Source organism: Dermacentor andersoni, chromosome 10 (genome assembly GCF_023375885.2).
Source record: "Dermacentor andersoni chromosome 10, qqDerAnde1_hic_scaffold, whole genome shotgun sequence".
Lineage (NCBI taxonomy): Eukaryota > Metazoa > Arthropoda > Arachnida > Ixodida > Ixodidae > Dermacentor > Dermacentor andersoni.
In genome coordinates, this window is record NC_092823.1 from 25,994,554 (window position 1) to 26,010,062 (window position 15,509).

The 15,509-nt window shown below is 43.5% G+C and overlaps 1 protein-coding gene, 1 long non-coding RNA gene and 1 other non-coding gene across 3 annotated transcripts in view; 2 read left to right on the top strand and 1 right to left on the bottom strand.

Moving 5' to 3' along the window:
• LOC126519090 (locomotion-related protein Hikaru genki-like) overlaps positions 1-15,509 on the top strand; it is a 119,652-nt gene that overhangs the window by 63,523 nt on the left and 40,620 nt on the right. The gene's annotated exons all lie outside the window — the stretch shown is intronic.
• Positions 5,504-5,575, bottom strand: TRNAG-UCC (transfer RNA glycine (anticodon UCC)). Its single transcript has one exon. It is a non-coding gene; the product is annotated as a tRNA-Gly (tRNA).
• LOC129381958 (uncharacterized) lies at positions 8,885-15,132 on the top strand. Its single transcript, XR_008610032.1, has 3 exons — positions 8,885-8,997; positions 13,468-13,586; positions 14,659-15,132. It is a non-coding gene; the product is annotated as an uncharacterized lncRNA (long non-coding RNA).

Here is a 15,509-nt window from a genome sequence, read left to right on the forward strand (position 1 = left end):
ACAATGTAACAAGCGGCCGAGCTGGCGCCCCTTTCATGTGAGCTTCAAAACATGACTAAGGCATCTGGCATAGATGGGCGGCAGCTTGCCTTCGTTGCGATTAAGAGTGCGCACCGTGGTTCGGATGATTAGGGACTCAAGATAAAGACGCGAAGAATGATTTCGTTCCTTGGCAATCATGCGAGACTTCTCCCAGTTAATCGTATGTGACGTGGTTGTGCAGTGTTGGGCCAAGGCATTCGATGCAACGTGTCGTTTCTGGACATCATTCCTGTAGTGCTTAAGAGGAAGCTATAGCTCGGGCACAACTCCGACGCGGCCTATTCAAATACATGTAAAAACGCAAAAACGTTTTTATGAGATAACCCCTGGACCGATTTTGATGAAATTTGTTGCATTTGAAAGAGAAAGTTAAATTCTAGTGACTGTTGGAAGCGGAATTTCGATTTAGGGCTTGAATTTTCTTTAAACGATTTTCAAATATTTGACCGTTTGAAAAAGATAGAAGCACGAAGTTTACAAATTCATAGCTCTGCATCAAGAACTGATATCGCGGTTCTGTGAACGGCATCCATTAGATCATTCAAAGCGGAGAAATTCAATATGTCGTTTTACATCTTACGTGAATTTGTTGCGTTGGTTACAACGGTTTTGCAAAAGTTGTATTTCCCTATGATGAAATTTCTTTATATTCATGTGTAACATATCAATTTTGTCCGCTTTAGATGTACTATTAGATGCAATTCACAGAATTGTATTATCATTTTTAGTGGTTGAGTTACAGAGTTGTAAACTTGATAGTTTCGTTTTCTGAAACTTTTTAATTTTTGCCAATTTTTAATAAAAAATTGACGACCTAACTCAAAAATTCGAAACCAGCAGTCACTAGATTTTAAGTTTTCTTTTAAATGCAGCAAACCCCGTCAAATTTGGTGCAGTGGTTGCCGAGAAAAACGAATTATGCTTTTACATGTATTTAGATAGGAGCACCCGAGCTAAAGCTTCCTCTTAAGAGGAAGCTTTAGCTCGGGTGCTCCTATCTAAATACATGTAAAAGCATAATTCGTTTTTCTCGGCAACCACTGCACCAAATTTGACGAGGTTTGTTGCATTTGAATGACAAACGTAAAATATAGTGACTGTTGGTTTCGAATTTTTAAGTTAGGTCGTCAATTTTTTATTAAAAATTGGCAAAAATTGAAAATTTTTAAAAAACGAAACTATCAAGTTTACAACTTTGTAACTCAACCACTAAAAATGATAAGACAATTCTGTGAACTGCATCTAGTAGTACATCTAAAGTGGACAAAATTGATATGTTACACATGAATACAAAAAAATTTAATCACAGGGAAATACAACTTTTGCAAAACCGTTGTAACCAACGTAACAAATTCACGTAGGATGTAAAATGACATATTGAATTTGTCCGCTTTGAATGATCTAATGGATGCCGTTTACAGAACCGCGATATCAGTTCTTGATGCAGAGCTATGAATTTGTAACCTTCGTGCTTCTATTTTTTTCAAACGGTGAAATATTTGAAAATCGTTTTAAGAAAATTCAAGCCCTAAATCGAAATTCCGCTTCCAATAGTCACTAGAATTTAACTTTCTCTTTCCAATGCAACAAATTTCATCAAAATCGGTCGAGGGGTTATCTCATAAAAACGTTTTTGCGTTTTACATGAATTGGAATAGGCCGCGTCGGAGTTGGGCCCGAGCTAAAGCTTCCTCTTAAGTGTCGTTTTGAAGTGGCCGGTTTCTCCAACGTAGAGATACCGGCAGCCCGCACACGGAATAACATACACCACGCCTGGGAACTTGTACTTTTCCAACGTGTCTTTCACATGCACGAGCTGTTGTGTAAGCTCGTGTCCCCCCCCCCCCCACTTCCGACAAACATTGTGATCCCCAAGTGCGCATGCAGCTACCTTCCAAGAAAGTAAACGTTTTCCAATTGCCTGGAACTGGAAGAGTGTGCTTGCATAAGCAAGCTGTCAATCTGTCTATTGGAATAAGAACGGTGCTTCTTGAAAGGTGCTTGCATGTAGGATTGGCGAATGTAATGGTTTTTTTCTACACTTGGAATTTTCCTGTATTTTCTTTCTGTATCGTTTTTATTTATGTTTGGTTGCATCAAGCACCAATATTTATTTAGCCTTTAAAGCTGTCTTTGTTCTGGTAAATTTTATAAATCGCCACGTTTTTACAATGAAACTTATTTAAGAGTTAGCCCTCATCCGTCTCTATTGTCGTCCTGTCGATACTGCTTCATGCTATGCACCCTTGCAACATTTGTGTGTGTATGTGTGCGTGTGTGTGTGCTGGCGCATAGATTCGGATGTGAAATCGGGGTCTTGGACGGAGTTATCGTTCTTTTTTTCTTTGTAACGTTTTCTTTGTGCTGTGTGCATGATGTAGTATGAGCATCCATGTCCTGACATTTATACATCTGTAGAACCAGCTTCCTGGCAGAGTACATGGTATGCCTGATCTTGCTTATTTGTGCAGTGCTGCTGAACAATACATACTGAAGCAATGAATGTTTACACATTCGAAGTATCATAAAAGGCGCTTGTTTTACAATTGTGTCCTTTGCTTTCGATTGGTGTTATATTTTGCGTCAGCGTACCCCCTTATACAATAGTATTTGGAAGTTTGAGGGTTCAATAACAGATAATGACCTAAATATAAGTGCATGAGCTTTTTTTACATGTGACTCCCATCGAAATGTGGCTGCCATGGCTGGCAATTAAACCCCTCGCCTTGTGTTAGCAGCAGAATGCTATAGCAACAGTGGCTATAGCCAAAAGTTTTTTGTCTACAGATTTTTTTCTTGCTTGCATGTAGGTAAACCTTCGAATATGTTTGCGGTCCTTTATAGAATAAACCACATATTGTATATATTTGAAATGCAGAAATTTCTTTTAATATCCCAGGGTGATATGTTCTTGCAAGTAGCATGGTATTTCATTACTTATAAAGGTAGTAATCACAGCAGATATCGTTTTATGGGTTTACCCTCTAACATATGTGATCACAAACTTAATAGAAATTGATATTATTAGAAACATGTAAGGCATGAATGTTTCTGCACAATTGATCAGCTGCGAACGTGCAAGAACCGTTTGTACTTAAAAGATTCAAAGTTTCACAGGAAGGGATGCAATTGGCTCACTTCATTGCACTGTTTTGATTTACTTTTCTTTTCCGTGTCGTTTCTTACTGTTTTAACTCCAGAAGAACAGGCTGTTTGCCTGCTTTTCGCATTGTTGCCCGAATTTTACATGACGGTGCACGAGGGTACGTTGGAACTGTGCCACTACAGCAAGCAAACAAGTTAATAATTTACTTACTGTAGAGTTAATTACGGTACAGGGCAAATGCTATTACATGTGCAGTAAGGGTACAAATTCCGCAAGATATCCAATGTTTACTGGTTTCTGTGCAAGAAAATATTCACCAGAGAAAAAGTGCAACTTAGCCTGCATGAAATATTCATAAACAAATTAACGACGCTGTTTATTCAAGTCACAGAGTTAGTGATAGCGTACAAAATTCATTTTTATAGACTACACGTTTGCTGTCAAATTTAGTAAGTGTGGTAAGATAACCTTTCAAGGTGCATCGGGAAATGCACGCTTGAAAACCGACAAGAAGATGCAACTAAACGGTATCGCGTTGGGTACAACGATGAAATGTTGGGTACTTTACTGTCTGGTCATTTGCCCTTGTCTAGGTTGAAATTATTTAAGCTGCTCCGTACGCGCGATTTTTGTATGCTACACAACAAAACTGTGAAAAGAATAAAAGGCCATGTCGTCTCGTGGCAACTCGCAAAGGTTTACGACGCAAACGTGGAAATGCACTTCAACTCCTGCGTAACGTGTCAACGAACGTATAGAAATGGGAGAATGGAACCTGCGGTACAAGTTTTTTATTCCCCCTTGGGGTACGTACCGAATTCGGTAATCCATGTCTCCGCGCATCGCACTTGTTGTACGACACGCCATTTCCCAAAACAAACCGGCGAAATAGCTGTCCTCGCAATTTCGACGGAAAATCGCAGCGATCGCAGCGACGGTGTGACTGTACGACCAACCGGTTGGTCGCTGCCGAAAATCGGGGGGTCGGCACTGCGACTAGGATTTTCGTCGCAAACGACTGAAATCGCACTTTCGGTGCGACGAAAATCGCATCATGTGAAACAGGCTTTAGCCTGAAAATTCTAGCCTAGCGTTGCTGCAAAGATGAGCTGCCATGGTTGGCTAATAAAATGTCTCTAATTTGCTAAATATAACTAAAGGAGTAAAAAATAACGGCAGTTACTACAAAGCGTCAAGAACTTCTTGTTTATTGTGAAAAGGTTATTCCACGTACCGCCAACTACGATAGGGTTGAATTATTTGGGCGCGTTGGAATGGGCGCGTTAGATGCAAAGTTTAAATCACCGATGAAGACGATGGCAACAGCATGGCCCAGACCCAGGACGAGTACTGTCAAACAACTGAAGTTGATTAAGATGAATACAGGAAATCACGTATACAGGCTTATTTCGCTTCCTTTATATCCTTTGGGTTATAGCTAAAACGTTTTAAAACTTCTGACAAGCTACTTTCTTTGATGATTTGTTACGCCTTCATTATTTGTAATAGTAGACACTCTAATTAAACGACGTGGCACCCGATGTTCGACTGAAAGGATTAAACTGCCAGGAGTAGCGCGGTGAACGCTTAAGCGCTAGCTTTGCCTACCCAAAAATGCCTACATGTGGTTTAGAAATGCAGTGCTGCAGACGTGATAACCGAAACGTACCGTGGATTTACTTTTCTACATTGATATGTTATTTGTGTTGACAAAAGTACGATTCCGCTAAGTTGTGATACAACAGTGTTACAATGTATTGACACCGAAGAACCAGCCACTGCGAGCCTCTGAGTCTCCAACGTATTTAATGGGCGCACTGGTGCCCAACAAGACGTATAACACTCAAAGCACAGCCATAGCGACGAGAACAATTATCATCATCAGCAGCAGCAGTTTCAGCCTATTCTGTCCACTGCAGGACGAGGACCTCTCTCTGCGATCTTCAATAAGACCTGTCCTGCGCTAGCTCTTTCGAACTGGCGCCTAGAGATTTTTTAATTTCGTCACCCCACCTAGTTTCCTGCCGTCGACGATTGCACTTTACTTCCCTTGGCACCGACTCTGTAACTCTAATGGTCCACCGGTTATCTACCCGGCGCATTAGATAGCCTGCCCAGCTGCATATTTTTCTCTTAATGTCAACTAGAATATCAGCTCTTGCTGATTACTCCCTCATCCACACCGCTCTCTTCCTGTGTCTTTCTATCCGTCATCCTGTGCGCGGTCCTTAAGTTGCTCTCGAGCTTATCTGAGAATCTCTAGGTGTCTTTGTCATATCTTATCCCCGGCAATATGCAATTATTGTAAGATATTTCTGTAAATAAAATAATTTTTCATGCAGAAAAATAAAAACCTGCGTCGGCCGGGAATCGAACCCGGGTCAACTGCTTGGAAGGCAGCTATGCTAACCACTATACCACCGACGCGCACGTTTAGACCGCTGCCTTCCGCTGCTCTTGTGCCGCATACGTAGCGAAACCAAGCGACGAAAGAGCACTGAGTGAGAGAAAACAGGTCAATCCTCGCTGTATGTATATAGACGGCCCAGACCAAATCGGGCGACCGCCGCCGTCCGCGTGTTGCTGCGTTGCTTACGCCTCGGCCGCAGATGCGGAAAACGCTCACCCCACAGCTGCTACCCTTGCTTCTGCTCGCTCGCAGAAAGACAATGTGACAGCTCTGTGCACGAGCGCTGGCCCCTGATATGTAATACGCATTAGTCTAAAGGAACAGCTCAGAGAAGACCCGCCGTGGTTGCTCAGTGGCTATGGTGTTAGGCTGCTGAGCACGAGGTCGCGGGATCGAATCCTGGCCACGGCGGCCGCATTTCGATGGGGGCGAAATGCGAAAACACCCGTGTACTTAGATTTAGGTGCACGTTAAAGAACCCCAGGTGGTCAAAATTTCCGGAGTCCCCCACTACGGCGTGCCTCATAATCAGAAAGTGGTTTTGGCACGTAAAACCCCATATATTATTATTTAACAGCTCAGAGAAAAATTACAGTGTAGGTCTTTCAGGGGCCCTATAAGGTAAAACTGTTCCAATATGTTTTTATTGCAATCTCCTGACGTCAAATTTGCGCAAGCGCCGACGCAAGCATCGGGCGGACACCCTTAGGGTTGTCTGAACAGGGGAATCAAACGCCCTCCTCGTTCATAGGAGGTCACTTTTGCTTGCTTGAAAAACGAATAGCATTGCTTACACTCAGCGGCTTGTCGTATCTAATTGGCTGACAAGAGGCGAGCAGCACGCTCAAGTGGAGAGGGATTCGATGGGGCAGAGCCAGTGCACTGGAAATCGATAACCGGATGAAAAGGGTCGTGCTGGCGTTTGCGATTGGCCCGCTTTCCCTTGCTTAACTTGCGGTGGCTGGTGGAAAATCGCGGCGGCATGCAACAGAAGATTGAGAATGACGCTAAAATGGATCCTAAGCAAAGAAGAGTTGACAGAATGAGGCGTAAACGCGCCGAAAGTGCTCGAAAATGGTGCAAACCCACGCGAGAAGTATTATTATGCGCAAATAAACCCATGCTCTCCGACAAGTGCGAGTGGCCAGCGCCGGAGCGATCGGCGGCATCCATCTTTTATTCATTTTGGAACGGGGCAGTCTGCGGCTATTAGGAAGAAAATTCAGTTTTGTTCGGCATATTAATGCATCTTGAATGCGTACACGTCACCTTCACGCGGTGAGTTTTTGCACTTTTGGGACGTCGCGCGAAAGGCAGGTGAAGTGGCTGCAGCCCGAAAACTTTTCACCATAGCCGGGGGCTAATGGCGAAAGGGCGTTGAATCAGAAATAACGATTTTGCATTTTTCGGTGAAATGATGCATAATCAGTCTGAGCACCTCATATCAGATGGGGAGGTATCGCGGTTTCGTGACGTCGCGTTACAGACAGGTGAAGTGGGGGTGGTCCAAAAAAGTTTTTCTCCAATCGCGGAGGACTGATAGCAGAATTGGAATAGAAAAGTTTGGATTAGTTTGAAGTTATAGCGCCCCAGAATTTAACGCATTAGTTTCCGTGTATATGGACACATGGGCGAGAAGGAATAACTGCTTGCAAAACACTGAAAAATTGATTAGGACGTAGAGGTATTTTGCATTTTTCCCTCACATTTTGTTGCGCTGCAGCACTAACGAAAAAATGTTTTTGTAACCTCGTTGTTATACTATGGTGCCCAGTTAACAAACAACTACTTGTAATACACTGAAGAAAATGATTAGGGCAATGATTAGGACTTTCATTGCACACTTTTCTATTAAAAAACAATGGTCAGCTCCAAGGCACGATTTGTTAATGCCTGCGCGCGCACTACAACCCAATTTTTTCTGTAAATATCCTTCTTATGATGTACACTTCTGAGTAATTGACCTAGGTAAATGGACTCCTCTACACTCTTTAGAGGCTGACTAGTGATCGTGAATTCTTGCTTCTTTGCGAAGCTATTGAACATTGACTATGTCTTCTGCATACGAATCTCGAACCCCACTATTACACTTTACCTGGTCTCGGAATATGGTGGCGGGTAATAGAAGTAGAACTCTGGGCTTCTAATCTCAACGGTCGCCTGTCTTGTCTTGAGCTCCTTTTACCGCAGCATTCCTGCGCTCCACTTTGCAAGATACAGATGTCTTAAGTTCGAATACCCCTTCATTCCGCTATATTTTCAGGCTTGTAGTGACGCCTGACACCGGCGAAAAATTGGCGTGAATCAGTGGGGCTATAATACAGTCCAGGTTCAACCAAAGTAGGAATGCCCCACTAAGCTTCAAGAAAAATAGTTCGTCACCTGAACAGGAACTGGCCCCCCTGGTTCAGTAGTCGTCCAGTGTTACATCTCTCATGACTTCTGCAATTAACTCATGGCCCAATGTACCCAGCGACTGCGGAGCACCTTATCCAGACGGCGGTGAGACCCGCGACCCGGCAGAGGGTGCTATGATTCTCTGGATCCGAACAGACCGCCACTGGCAATTGAACCTGGCAACGTTTAACGCGCGAACTCTGTTTGGTGAGGCTAGCTTAGCAGGGCGTTATGAGGAAGTATGACACATTGCTTCGGATATTATTGGCCTTAGTGAGCTTAGAGGAATTGGGGAGGCTTACACAATGCTGACTAACGGCCACGTCCTCTGCTACAGAGGTCTCTCAGACGAGCACAATCATGTGTGTTTAAAATCTGATAGGCAACGAAAGTCCTTGGAATATGTATACATGACGCATCGTATATTCCGGCGTAACCACTGGTGCTCGTGTGGGCTCCATAACGTCCAGCAGAATCTGGGTCGCACAGGTGATCATGGGGGTATTCTTTAACAGTTCACTTGGTGGATTGTGCAGTTGAGCTGCTGCCGAGTGGTGATAGATTGGGATGCTGATACCAGGAGACAGCCGCGCCCAGCCAGTCTCCTTCATGGTAATTTAGCCCCAGCCATTCAGTGGTGACCGAAATCTACAGTCATGTACAGATTGACGCCCACATACTAGCGAGCTTGATTAGACAAGATTATTTATCGTCCGCATTCCAGACGGAATGTCCTGATACATGTAGGTGCGTCTAGCGCGGAATGATAACTTCGCAAGAGTGACATCCAGCGAAAAAGTGCCACCGGAAATGGATGTATTTTTCATTATTTATATATATACTCTCAATGCCATTGGGGCGTCACAGAGAGGAGTAGTGTTACACGTTCAAAATGGCAGTTTTGAAGGATGCCTGCTCAGGGTTGCTGGCGATGGAGGCGGGGATGTTAGCCCATTCGGATGGTGTCGTGGGAGTGGAAGCACATGCTGGTCTGGCAGAACGGCACTTCAACTTTCAAGTTACGGTCGACGCGGGATGAAAGGTAACCAGGTGGCGAGAAGTATGTGCGTTTCAGTTCAAGATATTCCGCAAAGCTCTGTTTAACACCGGTAGAAGGTACAGCCATCGTTTCCCTGGCAGATAAAACAATCTGAAGGAAGCGCAAGGGGCGCAGGAAAGGAAAGGCCGCTACTGTTTCAGAGGCGGGAGAGCAACCAAATTCATGAACCCACCTCTTCTAGTGGGTGCCCATATTTCGTAGGCAACAAGATCTCCAAATATTTGAGCGTGTCACCATGTACAGCTACGTTTTGTCAGTCTATTCACGATGGGGACCACTATTAGAAGACTGCGGCCCGCCTTAACAAACAGCTTTCACGCTTGAAATTCTCGTAAGTACAGCTGCCAGCCTATTCAACATGTTTTTGGATGCTCGGTTTGTTGCGTGCAACAATCCCGACCCCGCTGAGGAAACAGAGCCGGTAGCCCAAAGCTATTCAGAGATACTAAACTACTACAGAGGCATCAGACGAAAATACCCGCCCACTGACAAACAACTAACTAGAGAAGACGCCGTAGCATGGCGGCAGCTACAAACGGGAACATTCCCGTGCCTAAACATGCTAAGCAAGATATACCCCACGCAGTACGAGAGCAAGTGTCCATGGTGTGGAGACAAACCAACCCTATACCATACCACATGGGCTTGCCAGAAAATAGATGGGCTAGCCATAATAAAAAACCCGAGTGCGGAACAGTGGGAGAGGATGCTATGCAGCGACATCCTGAAATTCCAACAAGGACTAGTAAGGCGTGCACGCAGGGCAGCTACCCTCAGCGGAGCCCTGGACTAGGGGAACCGACCCTAGAGAGAAGATGGAAGACTCCATCTGAAGCCGCAAAAATCACTGCAAAATAGAGCAAATAAACGTTTTTCATCATCATCATCAAGATGTTTTTAGTGAATGCGGTCTGTTATTGCCATAGTGCTTTTTTGAAAAAAAAAAGAATCTTTGCGAATTCCGTCCAAATTTTATTTCATGCAATACGAAACAAAGTTCGGGATCTGCGGGAGCTCTGGCGACGCGCTCTGATGGGTGAGCTGAAGACATAAAACCTTCGGAACGCCGCCAGTTTCAGTGGCTTATCTAAAATCACTGATCGGTTATCATCACTTGCACGCTTCGTCATGGGCGAGCGCAAAAAAAAGAAAAAAATAGCAGTCACGTGGTAAAACCGCAGGCGCCTTCTTTCATTTGTTTATCGTTCCATTCAGTGCATTACCCGTGCAAGTAAATTATAGAATAAATGTTTTGATGTATTTTTATTACGCACTTTATTCTAGTTTATTGGCATTTCAAAATACTGAAGATATGTGTGTAGGTGGTTCGAAATAATTTGCAAATTATTACGCACTGCGTTTTGCTGCAAAGGAACAGCGGATAGACATATAATGTCCCAAAGAGGAGACACACACGTTATGCGCCCCAGAAAGTTGTGGCAAGCGGCTTGCAATAAGTATGTGATAGATAGCAGGACAGTCACGGTATTGCGATACTGAGTTGAGGCACCGCTGGCGCGTAACATTGCCCAGTCCTCCATTTTGCAACGTTGACGTATGTGGCTATATCTCCACAGTTTAATGTATACTGGTTTAGCGCATACCGCGCTATGTTCACTGGCTGCTGTCATGCAAACTGAGGCTAGCGAGAAACTCGGTGCATCCTGCTAGCATCCCAGGGCCCGTGTTACCAAAAAATTCTCTTACGATAACGCTGTTTGCAAGAAAAGACGCCAGCCAATAGTGATATTCATCATATTGTTAGTGAAATCAGCCAGCCAATACCAAACAGCAATGATGAACCGCTTTGCGAATACGTCACCATACACAGGAACCCTACACGAGCCCGGCGAGCCGCACGTACTATCGTAGCGCGTTTAGCGTGTATTGGAGTGTGACTCGTCGGTTTCGGGGTCGCAACAGTAATCGCGGCGCTTGCATTCGCGTTTCGCGCTGGTAGATTGCTGCAAGCCATCACTGCACCGCTGTTGCTCTTGTTCTTGCCATCCTTACAGTGAATCAGTAATTGTTACTATATATATGAACTTCCCATTCCTTCCAATTGTAGCTTTCTGGCTCTTTCTTTCTTCATTATTATTTGTTAATATTTTTCTGCTTATGAGCGTGTGTCCCTTTAGCGAGCACTCTGCGGTTTGACTATAAAAAAAATAGGAATAACACATGATGTGTGTACATAACTAGGCCATCGTAACTGTGCACATATTCGAGAACCTGCGCTGCAATGTGCGACAAAGCATCTAGGTAAAAAAAATTATGCAGAGGTGCTAAACACTAAAGCCTAGCATTTGCGTAATAGCTCTTCTTGCATTTTGTTGCATTTACCTCAGGTTTATATTGCCTTCTTAATGGATAATTGTATAATCAGCACCATAGACACATTGGACGCTTCAAATAATATTTGTTGGCTTACTAGTCCAGCATAGCGCGACTTCCATCGACGAAACCACTAGAAAAAAATTTGCTTAAGCGTTTGGAAATTTACTTTAATGATAATCGCCTTTTTATAGATTCCCAATTTGGTTTTAGACAAGGCTTATGTATAGAATCTGCGCTACTTAAACAAAAAGAACTAATTATGCAAAACATTGAAAATAAGCTTCTAACATTGGGCATTTTTGTCGATTTCAGCAAAGCATTTGACTGCATTAATCATAACATTCATTTAGATAAACTTTTTGCATACGCTATAAGAGGCAATCCGCTTAAGTTGATAAGGTCATACCTTGAAAAACGGCAGCAATCCGTATGTGTTGATGGTTGTAGCTCCAGTTTTGAATATATAAGATACGGAGTACCGCAGGGCAGTATCTTAGGTCCGTTCCTCTTTAACGTACATATAAACGATCTCGTCCATATTTCCAAGAAGGCTGAATTTATAATATATGCCGACGACACTAGTTTATATTTATCTGGAAACACATCGAATGAACTCCTCTTTGAAGCGAACGTCATATTGGAAAGCATCCATAACTGGTCACATGTAAACAGTTTAGAGATTATTCACAATAAAACAAAGGCGGTTATTTTTCGTTCGATAAATCGGAAAGTAACCATATCAATTCCACCGCTTATTGGAGACTACGCAATCGAAATGATAGGTAAATATAAATCTCTTGGCGTAATATTTGACGAACATCTTAAATGGGCTGATCACTTCCGTCATCTTTCTTTAAGCTTGTCGAAATCTGTAGGAGCTCTTTCACGAGGTCGCGACTTGTTTCCCGTGAAACTCAAAAAATTAATATATCATTCATTATCTCACTTTCAAGTAAGCTACTGCCATACTGTGCGGGCAACTGCGGCTCGCGTGCATCTAAACCAACTACTACTTCTGCAAAAAAAAAAAAAAAAGCTATCCGCATAGTTTCTGGCTCAGATTACCTAGCTCATACCAGACCACTGTTTATTAAACATGGAATATCTCCCATTCATCATCTAGTGTCATTTACCATTCTTCGCGCCTTGAATAACTTGAACTTACCTCGGGCTAAGTTTATAATCCAACTCTCATCGGTGACACAAACGCACACTCATACAAGCACCAGACGCAAAGAGAAATGGCAATATCTACCCCGACATCGCACAACGTATGGCTCCCAAATGTTGCATTTCCTAGTTCCGAACACCCTTAGCACACACAAATGGTACACAGAAAATATGAACCTAAACAGAAAAACAATTGTGCAGCACTTTTTTGAGCATGTGGTGGGTTCAAACCCAAATTAGGCTAATAGAGTTTTTTTTTTTGCCATTGTATAAAACGAAATGCTGCTAAGTATTGTTTGAACTTGATATATTATATCGTAGTGTTGAAATGCAATTACGTTTTACTCCTTCTGTTTCTGCTATACCGCTGTATTATGCTTTTTTGTTACTTCTCAGTGCATTGTATATTTGAATTTTTACTTTGTATTACATTAAGTTCAATTGTAATTCTGCATTGTGTATGGTTCCTTGATTCATGATGTATGTCAAATTGTACTTTTTTTTCCCTTCACTGCTGCCATTTTGTATATGGGCCCCGGACCCCGTCAAGCTGCTTCAAGGCAGCTTTTTGTCCCCGGCTTTTTTCTCTTGGAGAAACAAATGAATCTTGAATCTTGAATCTTGTATCTTGCGCCCAGTCACTTCCACAGCTATAATAAATCTGTACAGCAACAAAGGAAAAAAAATTGTCGCACGCTTAGACCGGTGCTAGGAGCGGCTACATTTGACAACAGACCATAAGGCCCGTGCAGCTCCAAGACTCAAACAGCGTTCGGAGTTTCAAAGCGTCTAGAAAAGGGCCTAGCAGGCTGTTCTAACTGAAATGAGGCGCTTACCGGCAGCTTCACTGTGGATGCAATAAGAATACAGTAGCGCACGTAAACAAAGGACACTTGCCACTGCTCACTCTGTGTCCTTTATGTGTCCTGTCTCTGTCACACACAGAACGGAAGTTAGCAGTAATATGGAGGCATGAAATGAAGAGCAGTCGAAGAAGTGAGCGTCGCTGTAACCAACGCCTGCAAACATCGTCAGTCGAATTGTGTTTCTATTGAGTTCTTTAGGTCAGTAGACTTTCCATTGAGATGCAATTGAATATAACGTATCATTTTTCTTAGGGGGTTTTATCTTCGTCAGGGTTGCAACTGCTTTACTCACCGTTTCTTTTATGCACGCTAAGCTCACTCCCCTCTCCCTAAATGTTTGCGGCCCCTTTCTATTGGAGGAGTAGAATAGGATGGGGCATATCGTAAAGCGAGGGAAGTCAAAGTGTTGAAGAAACAAGGAAAGGAAATGGAGTTTGGTGCATATTTCGCACAGAGAGGGAATAGTCGGGGGTACTGCTGTTTGATCTTCTGTGAAGGAATGGAAAGGGACATGGATATCACACGTAAGATTTTTGAGAGCAGAACAGAAGCAGACCCAAAAACAAAGCAAGACAGCGAGAAACTACACTTCTCAAATGCTCCTGGCAAGCGCGGGAAGTAAAAGAAAGCCTATAGAAAATGCTGAGTCGCATCACCTCTGCTGGATACTCGCATGCAGGCAAACCTGGAACAGCAGATGCCTCTATTTTGTCAAATTCTTATCTGGTGCTTACGCCGTTCATCATGTTACTAATACATTAATAAGACACCTGACATTAAGCTGATAAGCTTAGTATCCCACATTGCATGTACTTCGACCTAAGGTAATTAATTTACTTTGGCACTGGTGGCGCAGCGCGATCAGTAGTCACTTCTTCTACGAAATTAGAGTACGCACGGCAAACAGTCTTTATGGTGCTGTCGACGTGCATAAGCCGTTTCTGAGGTGTTTGGGAAAGCGGTTTTTTTAACTATTGACTGTTCTATTCTGTACTTAGATGGTGGGGAAAAGCCTGTTTGTTCACAGTGTTTTTTAGTATACCATATAAACCTTCACATTAATCATCCCTTGAAAGTCAACTATACTTGCTGCACCATTAACAAACCATGAAAGCATAACTGCTGAATTATGCAGAACAGTGATAACTTTAAGTGCACGACGTGCCACTTTGCCATCACGCGCACTGAGATCAGCAGTGGATAAGCCACCGCGGCATATAAGAACGTGTCAAAGGAGAAAACCCTGATACCTTTTTTTTTTTTTTTTAAGTGCGGCTGTTCGGGTGCCACACGCTACAGCATTTGCTGACGACAAGCATGAGATCGCGGAGGCTTCCCACTTGCTTCTTCTGTTGTTGATGAAGAAGATTACTGCCTGGACGGCGCTGCAATCGCAAAGTTGGGAAAAATTGATGGTTTTGATGAGACGAGCAAGAGCTTCCAGTCCTACTTCGAAAGATTTGAGATTCACGTGTTGGCAAATGATGTGGCTGAAGGCAAGAAGCTAACTGTATTCCTCACTTTAGTAGGACCAAGAATGGATGGAGTATTGAAAAACCTGCTAATACCACACCCTCCAGCCGTCAGAACGCATGACGAGGTCACGGCTCTGCTGAAACACCACTACAGTCACCGAATGGCCGGGATCTCAGTAAGGTGCCGATTTAACAGAAGAGTGCAACTTGGGCAAGAGACAGTAGCCAAATTTATTATTCAGCTGAAGAACTCGGCATGAAGTTGCGAGCTTGACGAGTTTCTCGACCAAGCGCTTGGTGATAGGCTAGTTTGTCTCCGGGCTATGATGCAGCGACACTCAACGTGAGGTGTTCGTACCTGAACAACTGATTTTGGAGGAGGCGTGAGAAATCGCGTTAAATCGTGAACTTGCTCCACACAGACACAAGAAATGAAATTAGGAGAGCACCAAGGCAGATTGCAAAGGCGCTGAGCATTAGAAGTTAATGTCCTGGGACAAGGCAACCATGCAGCTAAGGACAGCTAACGAATCAAGACTCAGCCCCTAGAGTGCTTCCGTTACGGTAAACGTCACACGCCCTAAACCTGCCGGTATCGCAAGTATCAGTGCCATGAACGCGGGTGGTGAACGTGTGAGTCGAGCAC